At 34.9% G+C, this 16576-nt stretch overlaps 1 long non-coding RNA gene across 1 annotated transcript in view; it reads left to right on the forward strand.

Moving 5' to 3' along the window:
* The first annotated feature begins 825 nt into the window (after window positions 1-825).
* Window positions 826-16576, forward strand: part of LOC308496223 — a 266345-nt gene continuing 250594 nt past the window's right edge. Inside the window, exon 1 of the long non-coding RNA XR_013993143.1 lies at window positions 826-944. This is a non-coding gene — a long non-coding RNA (uncharacterized lncRNA). The remainder of the gene's footprint in view (window positions 945-16576) is intronic.

Genomic DNA, 16576 nt, shown 5'->3' on the forward strand with positions numbered 1-16576 from the left:
GGGGATCAGAGCACCTTCCTCCCTCACTGTATCATTGTGAGGGTTAAATGAAATAACAGATAGCAAATGCCTGTTGTGGTGTCTGTCATGTGGTAGGTACTCAGTGACTGTCATTTGTTGTTGTTACTATTATTTCCTGTGGGAGCCTTTCGTGGAAGACTATGTCCAAATATCTCCTACACAGGGAGGAAGATTTAACCATTTAAACACAGGCACTGGCAAAAATATTCTAGAGAAATAAGGATGAACATGTGCAGTAAAAAGGTGATCTTTACTATTGTTTTGTTAACAATAGATTCATTTGCTAAAAAAACTTCTCATCTAAAATTTCTCTCAAAAAGAATTATCTTCTATGTGCAACTCGCTGAGACCTTTTTATAATTCCAGTAATGGGAAAACGAGATTGAAATCATACTATTATATTATGAGTTTATTTATAACAGATAATGCATAACATACTTCTGGAATGACACTGCCTAGAATAATTAGCTGTTACAGTGAGACTCTCTGCTGCCTGAATCATGTGGATCTGTTACCTTAGAAGATCAGTGACAATGCTATTTCTATTGTAGAATTTTCATTAAAAAATAAAAATATTAGAAAAATGCCTTTCAATATTGACATAAACAAATATAAAAATCTATTATAGCTAGTATCAAACCTTTTTTTGCATCACTCATTGTAATTTAGGCTGAATAATGCCAGTTATTTTGCTACACGGCTGAAGTCCTCTTTTTTGAGCCTACAATGAACCTGTAATACTTATGAAAAGAGTTACCATAGCAACCTGTATTGATGTCACAAGCTCAGGCTTCTGACTTCATTGCATAATGCAGTAGCAACTGGCTTTGCAGCAGAAACACCCTGCTAAAGAACAAGTATCTTGGCTCACAGCAAAGAGGACAAAGAAAAACAGCAAGTTATAGGGGGTTGAATGCTGGATTGTGAGTCAGATTGTCTGAGTTCTTCTTTTAATCCTGCTTCTCACTTGTTGATTTGTTTTGAGTAATTGTGTTTACATGTGTGCATTGAGGCTTGAAGCAAGAAATCTCCTATTTATGGGAAAGCCATCGAAAACTAAATATTTAATGTTTTCAGCATTTGGTGGACATCTTAATAAAGCTACAGCACCCTAAAAATAACTTGGAAAGAAAGGAATTACTAGTGCCTTGTAGTGGGTATCTAGCTCGTGGGTATCTAAGGAGGGCACTTGGGAATAAAATAGCATCTAGCTAGGTGTTTTTTTTAAATTTATTTTTTGAAATAGTAATGGGTAAAGAACAAGATTGAAGTCCTAATCTTAATTTTAGCAAGAATGTAGACAATGCCTTTATAAATATGTCATATAGCAATATCTATTTAAAGACTTTTTTAATGTTTAGGTTAAAGTGAAAGATACATCTATTAATGGGTATGATGCTTCTCATATTTATGCTGTGTACACTAAATTATGAAATTCTTAATTTTGCTATGTAAATGTTTATTCTCATTACAAAAAACTAAACATCTGAAGTGGCTTTGCTAATTTAAAATGAAATTTTAAAAAGTCCTAATGACATCCTTCTTTGTAATGGCCTAAATTTTCCATTGGAGCCTATAATCTGTTTGTTATGTCAACTGGTGTAGCTGTTTTATTATACACTAAATTTCAGAATTGAAATACAAATATTTTGGTATTTAAAAAGGCATTAAACTAATAAACTTCTTCACCAGAAACAAAGGTAAAATCATGATGTAGATTTTTATTTTATCTAAGGTAACAAGCTAGAACATATTTCATGGAACTGTGGCACTTTCCACCCCCTCTCTCCATATGCTTCAAAATCATTCCAAGATATCGGCAAAAATTTAACGTGCAACAAAACTTCATTAACTAAATTCCTTGCTTAAAAAATGAGCGGAAAGACACAAATAATTTGTCAAATCTTAGGAAAATTTTACATAACTACTGAAAATGTAGAGCAAGGTAGAAGTTGTGGTCATGTTTGGATAAACACTCAAATTCAATTGAGCTTCTGGTCGTAATTCAGCACAAGCCATTTGTACGAGTCTCAAAATCTTGTAAAATCTTTCACAAACCAGAATTTAGAATAGAAGTGTTTTATGGACTATCAAAGAATGAAAATCATTTTTTCATTGCAGGCATTATACTATACACCAAACTGGCTAACGTGATATTTCTTTTATATTGGGAAAAATTTTTGTGTGCTTATAATAATTTAATTGAACAGATTTTCATTGATTTTATTGACATGAAAAATTCCTGTACACAGAGTAAAATTTTGTAAAAAAAAAGAAAAAAAAAGGCAGGTTAGTCTCCACTTTCTTTTTTCTAGCTTAAGCAAAGAGAGCAAGTACTATTGGTTACCTTCTGATTGCTACCTTGTTCCTTGCCCAAAATTCCACTGTTTCCTCAGTACAGAAGGTAACCCCTCTAAATAGCAGAGACCAAAAATGCACTGAAAAATCACATCAAGGAATCATACCTATAGAAGGAAACTTATGTGTGTTTTTAATCAAACTGAGGTCTGATAGATTGAAATAACTTTCCCAAAGTTAACTGATAGAAGAATCAATACCTCAACCAAGTATGTACTTGTTCCACCACATCCTATTGTTCTCTTCCTTCTGATGGCTTTAATCCAGTCACCTCCTTGACAGGTAGTCCTTTTTCTCTTACTGTTTTTTTCTTCTTAGTTTTATTTTTTCCCTCTTGGCAAGTACCACTAGAAATTAGAGACATATTTTATTAGTCTTTTCAAAGAATCAGCTTTTGGCTTTGTTTATGGCTTTTGTTCATTGCATATTTGCTTTGTTTATCATTTGCTTTCACTGTGTAACAAACTATGCTCAAAACATCTTGGTTTTAAAATAATCGTCATTTTATTACCTCATGATTTTGCGGGTCAGGAATCAGGTAGAGTTTGCCTGTGTCATTTTTATGCTTCATGCTGTGCTGATTGGTTTACCCGGTGGTGTTCAGTTGGTGGTTGATCTTGTCTAGAGAGTTCACGATAGCTTCACTCACATAACTGATGTTTCGGCAAGGAGAACTAAAGGGTTAACTAAGTTCAGATGGGTTTCTCCTATCCATGTAGCACAGGGCCTCGCCACATGGTCTCTCCAATAGAGTATTAAGATTTACTTACATTGCAGCTCAGAACTCCAAAAATGTCCCAAAAGACAGGAAGCAGAAATTACAAGTTCTCCTAAAGGCTAGCCATAGAACTGACAAGAGCATCACTTTCTGCCATACTTAGGTCAGAGCCGTCATAGAACAGAGATTCACGGGGACAGGAAATAGATGCTTTCTCCTATCCACAGATGAGTGTCAAAGAATTGAGGCTATCTTTACTCCATCACCTTTGATCCTGTGTTATATTTTTGTTTTCTATTTCAATAATCTTTCATTTCTTCCTTCTGTTTTCTCTGTTTATATTCTACCATCCCTTCTCACAGATTCTTAAAGTTGGATGTTCAAATCATTAATTTTCACCATTTCCTCTAATATAAGCACTGAAGTATAATTTTTCCTTAAATTATTGTTTTCATTGCATTTCAAAGTTTTAGCTATATTGATATGTTGCACTTTGTTCAGTTACAAGTATTTTCAATGTTTCATTGTCATTTCTTTTCAGACCTATGAGTTATTTGGACGTAAGTTTTTAAAATTTCAATAATATTGGGTCTTAATTATATATCTATGTAGGACTTAAAGGACATATTAATCAAATGCAATGCATGATCCTTATTTGGATCCTGACTTGAAAAAATTTAAGAAAACATATGAGATAATCAGGAAAATATGAATACCAACTGGATATTTGAGGAATTCTTATGTATCTTTAAAATATGTAATGGTATTATGATTATATTAAAAGAGTCCTTTAATAGAGTTACAGAAAAATATTTATGGATGAATTTGCTTCAGAAAAATTCAGAGGGGAATTGGGGCATACATGATAAAAAATTGGCTATCCGAATAATTGTTGAAAATAGCCAAAGGGTACATGAACAGTCTTTATACTACTTCATTTACTCTTGTATGTGTTAGAAATTTTTCTTAAGAGGATCTTAGAAGTTCATCCCCTGATTTCTGATTTAATTACATTATGGCTAGAGAATGTACAGTGTGTATATATGTCTCTCTCTATACTGAATATATATTCTCCATTTTATATATATATATATGTCTCTCTCTATACTGAATATATATTCTCCATTTTATATATATATATATATGTATATATATATATACACACACATATATCTGATTATATATATCTGATTATATATATCTGATTATATATATATATATATATATATATATATATATATATATATATATATATATATAAAATGGATTAGTGTATTCAATTTGATAAATCTACCATGTGTACTTGAGAGGAAATATAGAATATCTCTCTTATCTCTTTTTCTATATCTATATATATTAAATCAAGTTTAGTAGTCTAAAATATTCATATTTAATAATTTTTGCTTGAATTATTAAATAATTGAGAAAGATATGTTTCATTTATATATTATTGTTATGATTTGTCAATCTCTCTGTAGTTTTTCAATGTTTTGTGTTATGTAATTTGGGATAGGTTCTCATTACATATCTAATTGTTAAAACTTATTGGTAATTTGAAACTTTTAGATAGCATCACTTTTCTTCCTAATAATGTTTTTATCTTAAAGACTGATTTTATAATATTGATACAGCTCTCCCTGCTTCCTTTGGGCTATTATTTGCTGGATATATCTTTCAATCATTTTCTGTCTTTATATTTATGTATATCTCTTATAAAAAGCATAAAGTTGACTTGTTTATCTAGCCTTAAAATTTCTGTTTTTCACTGGCCTTTCTTTCTTTCCTTCCTTCCTTCCTTCCTTCCTTCCTTCCTTCCTTCCTTCCTTCCTTCCTTCCTTCCTTCCTTCCTTCCTGTCTGCATTTCTTTCTTTCTTTCTTTCTTTCTTTCTTTCTTTCTTTCTTTCTTTCTTTCTTTCTTTCTTTCTTTCTTTCTTTCTTTCTTTCTTTCTTTCTTTCCTTTCTTTCTTTTGAGTTTACTTGTGTTCTTATCCCATTTTTCTCCCTTTACTAATTAGAAATGATATATTCTACCTTATCTTCTTTTAATATTCTTAGCATTTTACGGGGTGTTCATTAACTTAATAATGACAAAGTTTAATCAACCACTCACACCCTCCCCTTTGGAACACTACAAAGTTATTGAAACAATGATTCCAAATCATCTCTCCTGACTTCAATGTTATTACTCTTTAATTTCTATCATTTTAATTTCCCAAATTAGATATTTAATTGTTACTTTATAAGACAAACTTTATTTAGATTTACCTACATGTTTACCAATTTCTGTTCCCCTTTCTTAGATCTTCCTTCTAGGATCATTTTTGTTCTTCCAAATGTATATACTTTAGAAATTTCTTGTGAAAGTATACTACTTCTCTCTCAGATTTTATCTGAAGTGCTTTAAATATATTTAATTTACTCTCAATCACGAATAAATTTTGCTAAGTACTAAATAGTAGGTTTGCAGTTATTTTCTTGAAATAAATTCTGGAAGGAATTATTCTACTGCAACAGGCTTTCATTGTTACTATTGAGAAGTCTACTTTTAGATTAATTATCATTTCTTTGCAGGTGATCTCTTCTGATTACTTTCTAGATGTCTTAAGCTGCGGTGTTCTGTACATTCACTACAACATGCAGGCGTGAATATTTTTTTATATATATTTCCAGAATCTTTCATTTGTTCTGAAAAATTCTCATACTTTGTCTTTGAATAATTCCTCTACTCAATTCTTTCTATTACCTTATGAAACCTCCTCATTCTATTCTTCATGTCTATTTCTTTTTCATATTTTGATTGCCTTGCATGTGTTTCATTCTGTGTAATTTCTTTAGGACAATCTTCCAATTTCTTAATTCTCTCTTCAACTCTATCTAAGTTGTTAGTTTGCTCATTGAGAAACTTTCTAATTTCAGTTATTATGTTTCCTTCTAAAAGTTTTGTTTTTAAAAATTGCTTGATCTTTTTAAAAGAATAATATCATCTTGGCTGCTTGCTTTTTAAAATTTATTATTTATTTAGTTCAATACTTTATTTAGAGTTATTTTATATTCTTTACCTGGTAATTCCACAGTTTGAAGTTATTGGGGTGTCTAAACATGTTGTTTGTTTTTATGCTGATTCCTACTCATGGTGAATTGTCTCCTTCTATGTTCAGTCAATTTTTATTATGATTTCATAATCTATGGGAATTCTTGGGATTGTAATTGGAAATGCTTTTCCCTAGAGAGGATTGAGTTTGGTTTTCCTGAGTTCCATGGTTGTTACTAACGTAGGTCCATTTTCTTCACCATCAAGGTCCTCATCCTAATGTTGGAGTTTCAGATTCTGTTCATCCAACCTTGAGACAGAATCAAAGCTTAGCATCTCAAACTAGCATTTCCCTCAAAGTAATCCCAGAGTTTTCCTTTTTTGCTTACTCTTCTCTTCAGCTTCGATTCATGGTTCATTCTCTCTTTCTCTTTTTCTCTCTTTCTCTGCCTAACTCTGCATCCCTGAAGTTTTCCCTTTCTTATGGATCGAGAAAAATATTTTTATGACTGTAGGCTATAGTTTATCTAATAACTAGATGTAATTTAGCCTTATCATCCAAACTATATGGACAGTTTAATTTCTCCAACACTCTATTGGCTGATTTTAACTGTGCTTAGTATTTCACTTAATCTACTCTGTCATGTACCACATTTTATAGAAATTGTCAAATTTTCCATCTTTTAAGGGGAATATTTCATGTTTTCTGACATAGATGCATATTTTACCCTCAATTTTTTTCTTTGGTTGTTTCAATAGTTTTAGGAATACAGAGTTGTTGAACACATAGTATAAAGTATTGTTCTTCAAGTTGAAAGTTCGTAAATTGTGTTTCAATAATAAGGCTGAAGGGTAAATTTCTGGTGAAAAATAGCATAAAAGATGAGGCTGAATTTAATATTGATGGATTGATGAGGACAGGAGACACTTAAGTTATATTTATCAAAAAAGTAAGTCAATATTTTCTCATAGAGGAGAAAATGATATGATAAAAACTGTTAGAGAAGGATAATAGTTGTAAATAATATGAACTGAGTTAGGAGGAAACTAAGATCAAGGAAGCCACAGATTTTGGGATTTCTTCCCAAAATCTCTTTTCAATTAATCAAGTGTGATGACAAAAGGGCTGAATTAAATGATGAGTAGGAGCTGGAAAGCAAAGCTATTCTCTGAGAGGCTTAAGTATTGGTAGCATCTAAGTAGTTGAAGGAGGGAAAAAGAAGCAACATGCCAGTAATAATAATAAAGGTTATATTACTGCTATCGGTAATCCAAGAATGTAATCCTGAAGGTTTGATATTACTTAGATGCCATTGAGAATAAATACAAGTTGCTAGGCATCTTTATACTATTTTTGAAAAAGCATCATTTAAGATAGGAAAGCTTGGGTTTTCACACTGACTCTGCCACTTATTAACTGTGTGTCCTACAGAAATTTACTCAACCTTTGGATCTCAGCTTCCTCATATGTAAACTACAGGTGATAATGTGAGCCTTGTAGAATTATTTTTAATGTTAAAAATGTATAAAAAGTTTGTAACACCATGTTCAGTGACTAAGGATGGTCACTGAACTATTTGACCAGGTGTCTTGGCTGGGTCAGAGCTGAGGTTTGGATATGCAAGTGCACAGAGTTAGGTGAATGCCTGGCATCTCGCTATAGCCACATGCCCTGATTTACATGGTGTCCATGAGTCTATTGGGAAGGAACTTGAATTGTTTCCACTATTAGGTCTATACGTATACAGGCATGTATAATAGACTTGTGAGGGAAGTAGGTCAAGAAAAAGAAATAGACTAGTCAAATGGTGATGGATAATGCTGTGAATAGACAAGGGAAAGAATCATATATGGATCAACTATACATTTGTGGACTCTTAGAGAATCAGGAAAAGGGGAAAAGACTCGATGTCTTGCCATTTACCTGGTATGGGCTACAGAAGGAGAAATTGTTAAAGTGGTATGAACAAGATACTGGGATGTGAGAGATAAGCAATTATAATTTTGTTTGTGTGGAAGGTCCAACTGAAGTTAGATGTGATATTTTCCAGCTGTGCTTGGTGGATCAGGAGCAGGAAAGGGGATAACAGACAATGTAGTCTGTGAATGAAAGGAAGTACAGAAAGGGCATGAGGACTGTGACAGAGGGGAGCTGATGAGGGAGAAGAGCATGGCCAGAAGTGAGAGGGTGGCAAAATGATAGAAGATAGGAGATGTAAAGATCAGGGAGAGGCATTCCAAAGAGGCTTCTGAAGGTGAAGCTGTTAAGAGAGATGGTGAGATTTAGGTGTGGTTTATTATTAACTAAATGGAGTGGAGTTGAAGATTCTAGTATTGATAGAATTGAGGAAGTGCTAGAGAATTCTTGTGTGTGATTGCAAAGGAAAGATTGGGTGCAGAGGAGTGAAAAATCAAGGAAGAAAATGGGAGAAAAGTGTCATTTTTCATTTAGGAAAACTATAGTAATCTCCTTCTATGTTTAGGCACTGTACCAACTGCTTGGTTACACTGACAAATGAATGAACACAGTTCTTTCTCCCTCCTCTACTGAACTGAGCAATTAGACCATCATGGTTGCCCAGCTACTTTCTCTCTTTATGTCATAATCTGCTGCTAACTAGCTTCACCTTTTATTTTTCTATTTCCCAATTCCCTAGAGAGGAATTCGATTTGTTCAGCTCATCTTATCAAAGCAGGTCTAGAGTCTTGCTTGCTGGTTTAGTCAGTGGATTGGCAGCCCTTGTGTTGATTGTTCATCTTTGTTCAATCCTCCCTTGAAAAGTGTGGGGGGTTTATTTGGTGCAGACATGGCCATGTCCCCTCAGCAGGGGCTGTGATGTGGGTAGAGTACCTCAGAAAGCAGAGTCTGACATAAGGATTTCTGCTACTGTTTTTATTAAGGGAGGCAGAAGTGAATGTAAAAGGAACTGAAGTACTAGGAAGGGGGAAGAGCTGAATGGAAGGTGTGTTGCTAAACTAGACTATATCATATCTTACAACTGTTTTATGAAAGAGCACATCAACTGCATCTCAGAACCATAGATAGTAGAGGAGAAAGGAGAAGTATTTGTTTCTTTTGTCAGCCAGTGGTTAAAGGTTTGCTCTACTGGGACCTAATTTTCTGGAAATTCCAGAGTGTGCATTGGTGCACACTAAACAAGACCAATTACACCTTAGTGCCAACAGGAAGGCCTGGGTGGGTGAGAAGCATGCTGTGTGGCCTTAAACTAAGTTACTGTCAAGTTCTGCCTGAATGAAATCATTGCAAAGCCATGCACAGCAGGTTATTGCAGCAGCCGTTGAAACAAAAGACACATGAGGCTGAGAGATTGTGAATTGGTATATAAGAGGTGTTGGATACAGAAAGCAAGGATGGATAAGCTCGCTAAGGACCTGGGGGATTGGCCAGGGGTGGAGGTAGCAGGGAGGGTCTCATCAGTTCCAAAGTGTTAAACAGAATCATTTAAATAAAGCCCAAAAGATATTTATTGAGCCTCTACTATCTGTGAGAAATAAAACCTCTATCCTCACACTGGCTATATGAATCTAAGCAAGAAGGTTTACCATCAAATGGAGGAAATAGCTGTATATAAATTCGTAATACAAGGTATAACATGTTAATATCATTATCTAGCACAAAAACAGCAAGAGGAACACAGAAGAGACAGCGGGGAATTATGCTTGGAGGAGGTGCAGGAGAGTCTTTGTGGAAGAATAAACGTGGCTTTAATGATTAAAGTTAAAAGTTTAATAATATTGTGAAGGATATTTCTTTATAAAATATTTGTAACCAAATCTTTAAAGCAACTTTAGCTCTGCATCTTTATTTTACTAAAATGACATGTTTACATTTTAGATATTTTATAGTTAAAATAGAAATGAAAAAATTAAGCATTTAAAAACAACTTTTTTTTCCCTTTTCGGAAAGAGTATTTTTTTCATGTTATAGCCCAATGCATCTAGGTTTATTTCAGGCATGCCAGAATTCTTAAACTACGTTCTTAAAATGGAGTTAATATTAAAAATTGCATGTGACCCATCAATGTTTATTGTCATTGATTTTTAAAATTTTCCTTCTCCCTCCATGTAAAGAATAAATGACAGAGTAGATGAAGAATTGAGTAGGGTGCAGGAAAAAAATACATAGGTCTTGAAACGGATTAGAGAGATTAAGTATTCTTAAATATTGGTGGATAAAAATTAGATGCTGCAGCCAGGTAATGCTTTCTTGTTCTGAATTATTTTTCTGAAATAAATAAAATAAGGTTGAAGAGATGTTGTAAATGGGACAGACAGAACCCAGACTCTGAGAGACAGCAAAAGAGAGCTTACCAAACAAAGACAGGGATAGATATGACTCCTAGGCTAGTCTAATCATAACAGTGACCTGATTTTGCACCCTGACCAAAGCTTTGTCTTAATTACTTAAAATGTAACTGTGTCTCTCATTTTTAGCCTTGAGGATAGTTATTGCCTTCATATGTGACTTGGCCAGTGAGTTTCACCATTGACTGCAGACTCATTTCAGTAACACAAAAAAATGTGGCACAGTACCATGTTTGCTTTTAATGAAAGCATATTTAACATATGCAAATATAATCACATTGCTTTACAAATAAAGACATATATAAAGTAAATAAATAGTGCAGGCTATTCTATCAGTTGTTCCACTCAATGGATGCATGGAGGTGGGAATTTGCCCTTTCCTGAGTTGGTCTCAGCTCCACTGACCTTTTAAAGATTGTAAGTATCTTGTTCATAATTGGAATGTAAATTGAGTATCAGCATATATATGTGATTTTTTTTGAGATAACACGGGCTCTCAAACTCAAGCCAGCTGGTTCACTCAACTGAAGGCTCAACTGAAGAATCGGCAATCTGTCCCAATAGTGGATGGAGAACGTCCTACGCTGGACTTCCTAAGACTATTCCAATGCTATACCTCTCTAAGGGATGTTGAAGAGCAAATTTGACCATATGAGATTTTCACTTTTAATATTGATTTTAGAATCAAGATGTAACTTGTATACAGCATATAGTTTTCAGTATGAGAAGGTCTACACAAAAAAGAGTAAATGTTGGAATGGCTTAAGAAGAAAGGGATGTGGTAACATTGAGTCGATGTTCCCATGAATAGCTTTATTATTATTTTCCCAGCAGTAGGCAAGGTGAGCAGATCTACTAAAACAGGAAGGTACCATAGTTTTTTGAGGACCCCGAATTGGTAAGTGAAGGAATTCCTTTCTTTCCCTTCCAGTTATCTCCTCATTTCCATAGTTTAGATCTTGATCAGATTTCATCTTTTGGTCCAGGTGAAGGCATCTGAGTGCCAACCATTACCTAGGTATTGGGTTAAGTGCTTTACATAATTTACCACATTAAAAATTCATAACACTGTCAAGAATTATTACTATCCCCAATTAACAGATGAGGAAACCAAAGCTCCGAAGTCTTGGTGGTTTACTCAGCCAATCAGTGAAGGAGGAGAAACTGGGATGAGGGTAGGTCTAACTGAAAAGCCTGTCTTCTTCCCAGCACACAATGTTTTATCCTTTGAATTTCAGGCTCTCTGGTCTTATTAGGATTTCTTGGGGTTGAGTTGAGTGCCCTTTGAAGGACTAACAGAGTTCATTTACTTTTCCCCTTATATGAGAAGTCTTTCCTAAGAGCCCATGAGTTATAAGGCTGAACCCCTTCCAGTAGCATTGCCCAAAGTAGAATTTGGTACCACTGTGCTTTCCTTGATATGTATCTACTTGGACTTCATCAACTGTTTTCTTATAATTTTGGTAACATTTAGGTAAAGCCTACGTGTGAAAATAAATAGTTTAGTTTCCCTGATGCAAAGTTTAATTTAGCTCTCCAGTATGTTGCTTTTAGCTTGTTGTAGATATAATTGTTTACTTAATGATGATGCATCCTTCTTTTCAGAGTACAGACTTTAAAATGAATTTCCATAGATTTGCATAAATTCCCTGGGGACCACTATAATGTGAACAAAGAAAGAATTGCCCAGCTGTGCACTGATTTAATGGAATTATGAAGCTTTAGGGTGTGGGCTTTGAAAAAGATATCTGGGGGAAATAGTCTCTGACACTGTTGGAGAAATAAACCATTAAATGAATTTGTTCTCATTCCAATAGAAGATGACTTGTCTAAGATTTTTTTTAAAAAGTCATCTTTGCAAAATCTTGTGAAAATGCTGTACATTTCAGAAATCACCTGTTATTTCTCAGAATGGATGTTAATATTTTATTATAGCATTTTTTCATGTAGAAGTTTTAATTTTATTTTTATGTATTTAATTTTCATGTAAAAACTTTTGTTTTATTGAATACGCAGAGGATTAGCAAATGCCCTAGATCTCATGTGGTCAACTCAAAACCAATAGCTGTTTCCTCAGATATATTTACCTTTAAAGTTAATAGGAGTCCTCAGCCTCATCTAGGCCAGAGTTTATTAATATATGTCCTTCACACCTCAATCCCGAGAGTGATGTGAAAAGACCTAAGAAGACATCAGCTTCTGAAGCTCAGGAATTTTATCATCTATTTAACTTTGAATCTTTCTTTACATGGTGGTTTCCCAATTACATGGTGTTGTACTCTGTTTGGTTCTATAGGTTGGTTAGAATAATATAATAGCAAGAGGAAGACCTCACGATTCTCTTGGCCTTGGGACACGGTGATGTGAATTATAATACCTCAGCTTTAGCCAGCTGTCTATAAATGCATATCTTTGGTTCAAAGAGGTTTATACAAGAATATGAAGGGATCAATATTAATTTACATTCTGTGTTGGAAAAACAACGAGTGATAGTGAATCAATAGGTTCATCTTTTTGTATGAATACATAAATCAGTCAATATTTAGTAACATATAAAACACAGTCCATGGAGGATGCAGCAAAAGAAGAAATATTTGTGTATGGCATTGAGTTTTTAGCATCTATACCAAAGAAACAACAATAATAGCTAACTCTTTTGTGCATCATCGGGTGCCAGGATTTTCTTTTTATTATCTACCATAAGCTTCACAACAACCTTATGACTTAGGCATTCTGATTATCCATTTTACAGATGAGAAAACAGAGTCACAGAATGGCTAAATTACTTGCCATACAGCTAGTGTGGGCCAGCCAGGGGGGCACTTTGATTCCAAACCTTATGCTGTTTTTCTTTAAAAAAAAAAAAAAGTGTTTTTTATTTTGGTAAAAAATGTACATATCATGAAATTTATGTTTTAACCATTTTTAAGTGTACAGTTCATTGGCACTAAGTACATTCACATTATTGTGCAACCATCATCAACGTCCATCTCCAGAACTCTTTTCATGTTCCCAAACTGAAACTCTATGTCCATTGAACAATAACTCTCCATTCTTCCTTTCCCCAAGTCTGGGCAATCATCATTCTATTTTCTGTTTGTATGAATTTGGCTCTTCTAGGTACCTTATGTAAGTGGACTCATGTAGTATTTGTCCCTTTGTGTCTGGCTATTTCACTTAAAAAAATATCTTTAAATTTCATCCATGTCGTAGCATGTGTAAGAATTCCCTTCCTTTTTAAGGCTGAATACTATTCCATTGTGTGTATATACCACATTTTGTTTATCTAGTCATGTATCAATGTACCCTTGGGTTGCTTCTACCTTTTGGTTGTTGAATGTGTGAATAATGCTGCTATAAACATGGGTGTTCAAATATCAGTTTGAGTCCCTGCTTTCAATTCTTTCAATTGTGTATCAGAAGTGGAATTGCTATAGTCTATGATAATCCTACTTTTAACTTTTTGAGGAACTGCTATACTGTTTTCCATAGTGGTTACAATATTTTACATTTCCATCAGCAATACACAAGGGTTGCAATTTCTCCACATCCTTGCCAATGTTCTTTATTTCCCCCTAATAGCCAAACTAATGGTATTTCATTGTTGGTTTTGAATTGCATTTCTCTAATAATTAGTGATGTTGAGTATCTTTTCATGTGCTTATTGGCTACTTGTAGATCTTCTTTAGAGAAATGTTTACTCAAGTCCTTTGTTCATTTTCGAATAAGGTTGTTTTGTTGTTGAGTTCGTAGAAGTGCTTTATATGTTCTGGATAATTCCTTATCAGATAATGGTTTGCAAATATTTTCTCCCTTTCTATGGGTTGCCTTTCACTTCGATAATAGAGTCCTTTGATGCACAAAAGTTTTTAAATTTTGAGGAACTGCAATTTACATATTTTCCCTTTTGTTGCCTGTGCTCAGACCATCAGCTCATAACCACTACACTGAAGCGTACAACCAAAATTGCCACATGCTACATTATTTGGCACCAAACACATCTCCTGAGGATGAATTGAAGATCAGTGTTTTTGTTTTCAGGGAATGTGTGAGGGAAGCAAAGACCTAAAACATTATAGATGTGTTTATTTCATGTTTCTTGATAAATCTGTTTTTGCATAAGAATTGGTTGAGAAAAATAATGTTGAGTCAACTGTGTGGCATCTCCCTGTCATTTCCTATGTATTTCTTGGGCATTCATTCAGGGAGGAGGTGGGGTAGGGAAGGGAAAGATGGGTGCCTGGCCCTGAATGGAGATAGATCTGCCAATGTTCTACAGGTAGACACATTGCCAGGATGTTTTCCGGTAGAAGTTTTTTTCAACCGAATTTAAAGAGGTGAAATAAAACCTCTCTGCAGTATCATTTGAGGCTTGCTATTGGAAGCTCACTTTCCCTTGGAGTTTAACCAAGAGAGAAAGTAAGAGAGAAAAATGATCCTTTTGCTTGCCTTTTGCTCTCTGCCTGAAGCAGTGCCATGTCCTCCTGGTCAGTACTGGGTGGGAAGGTGGGCAGAGAACTGAGCTCATATCGTGCTCCTTCATCTGAGGAAGGTGCTGTGAGTGACTGAGGGTTTAATTAGAGCACTGTGCTTCTAACTGCGTACCCCCACATTTCTCCTTTAGCTTTTGAACTTGGATGCATGCAACATAAAAGTTTTTTCCCCTTCGTACTGTTTGAGAATCATTGAGTAACAAACAAGAAAAGTTCTTCTTCCTTAAGTATATGAATAAGTATATGAATACTCACATTGGAAGCATATGCTTGCTCTAGGCTCTTAACAGTCTACATGTTTGAAGGAATCATGAAAAGGGTTTCCAAACATAATGGTGATGGCTTGAGAGCTGTCAGGAAATTTGAGTAAGAGGTGCCCTTTTGTAAACCTCCCAGAAGCGTTCACAGCCACGACATTAGTGTAATAGTTTCCTCTTCTTGCAATGGTTTGGGTAATAGGGGTGAGAGAAGAGTGTGATAAAGACGGGGAGTATAAAGAGGGACTTGTGGGCTCTCCTGACTGCATTTCATGTGACTTCCTCCCTCCCAATCTGGAGACTGTCAGGTCTAGGCCCCATACCTCGCTGTGAGCTCAGGGTCATAGTATCCGCTCCAGACTCCAGACATTTTGTTTCACTTTCCAAGCGCTACTCCAGCTTGGCTTTAATCCTTTCCCACAAAGGAGCAATGGTGTCTCTGCTCCATGTCAAAGGCCATGAAGAAAAATCACATTTTGCAAGATCATTTCAATAGTATAATTTATTATTCCTTGTTTATGCTGTGTGTGGGGTGCTTACATCATTTGTTAAATTCTGATAACAACCCTGAGATAGACTTTTATTACAGTAGATGTATCTAGGGGATACATCCCAAGACCCCTAGTGGATGCCTGAAACTGCTCATAGCACCCAACTCTTATATACTATGTTTTTTTCCCATGCATTCAAACGTATGCTAAAGTTTAATTTATAAATTAGGCACAGTAAGAGATTAACAACACTAGCTAATAATCAAATGGAACGATTAGGACAATATACTGTAATAAAAGTTATGTAACTGTGACATTAAGTCAAATAAGGATTCCTTACACTGTGATACTGTGGCACCTGGTCTGATAACCAAGACGGCTCCTATTAATAACTAGCAGGCAGGTAGCTTACACAGAGTGGATACGCTGGACAAAGAAATGATTCATGTTACAGGCACTATGGAGCAGGATATCATCACGCTACTCAGAATGGCGTGAATATAAAACGTATACATTATTTATAAATGGAATTTTCCATTTAATATTTTCGGACCACAGTTGAACGTGGATATCTGAAACCTCTGGAAACGAAACCGCAGATAAGGGGAGATTACTGTATTCCCTTCTGCTGTTGAGGATTGAGGCTGGGGAGGGGATGTGAAGCTGCTCAGGGTAGTGGAGTGTGTGGAAGTCAAAGCTTCCAGTCTGAGCAGGTCTCCCTGGTCACACAGCCCATCCTCCTCCAGTTCTATCTGGGCAAGGACGCCTTACTAGTCCTCTCTCTCTCTCTGACCTTTGACCCTCCTTCCTTTTAGACTCTCCTTATAGATTCCAGGAACAAAAGAAAAAAGGGATGCTTTATGTGAAACTTGCTCACTGAA

The sequence above is a fragment of the Rhinolophus hipposideros genome (assembly GCF_964194185.1).
Source record: "Rhinolophus hipposideros genome assembly, chromosome: 3".
In the NCBI taxonomy this organism is placed as follows: domain Eukaryota; kingdom Metazoa; phylum Chordata; class Mammalia; order Chiroptera; family Rhinolophidae; genus Rhinolophus; species Rhinolophus hipposideros.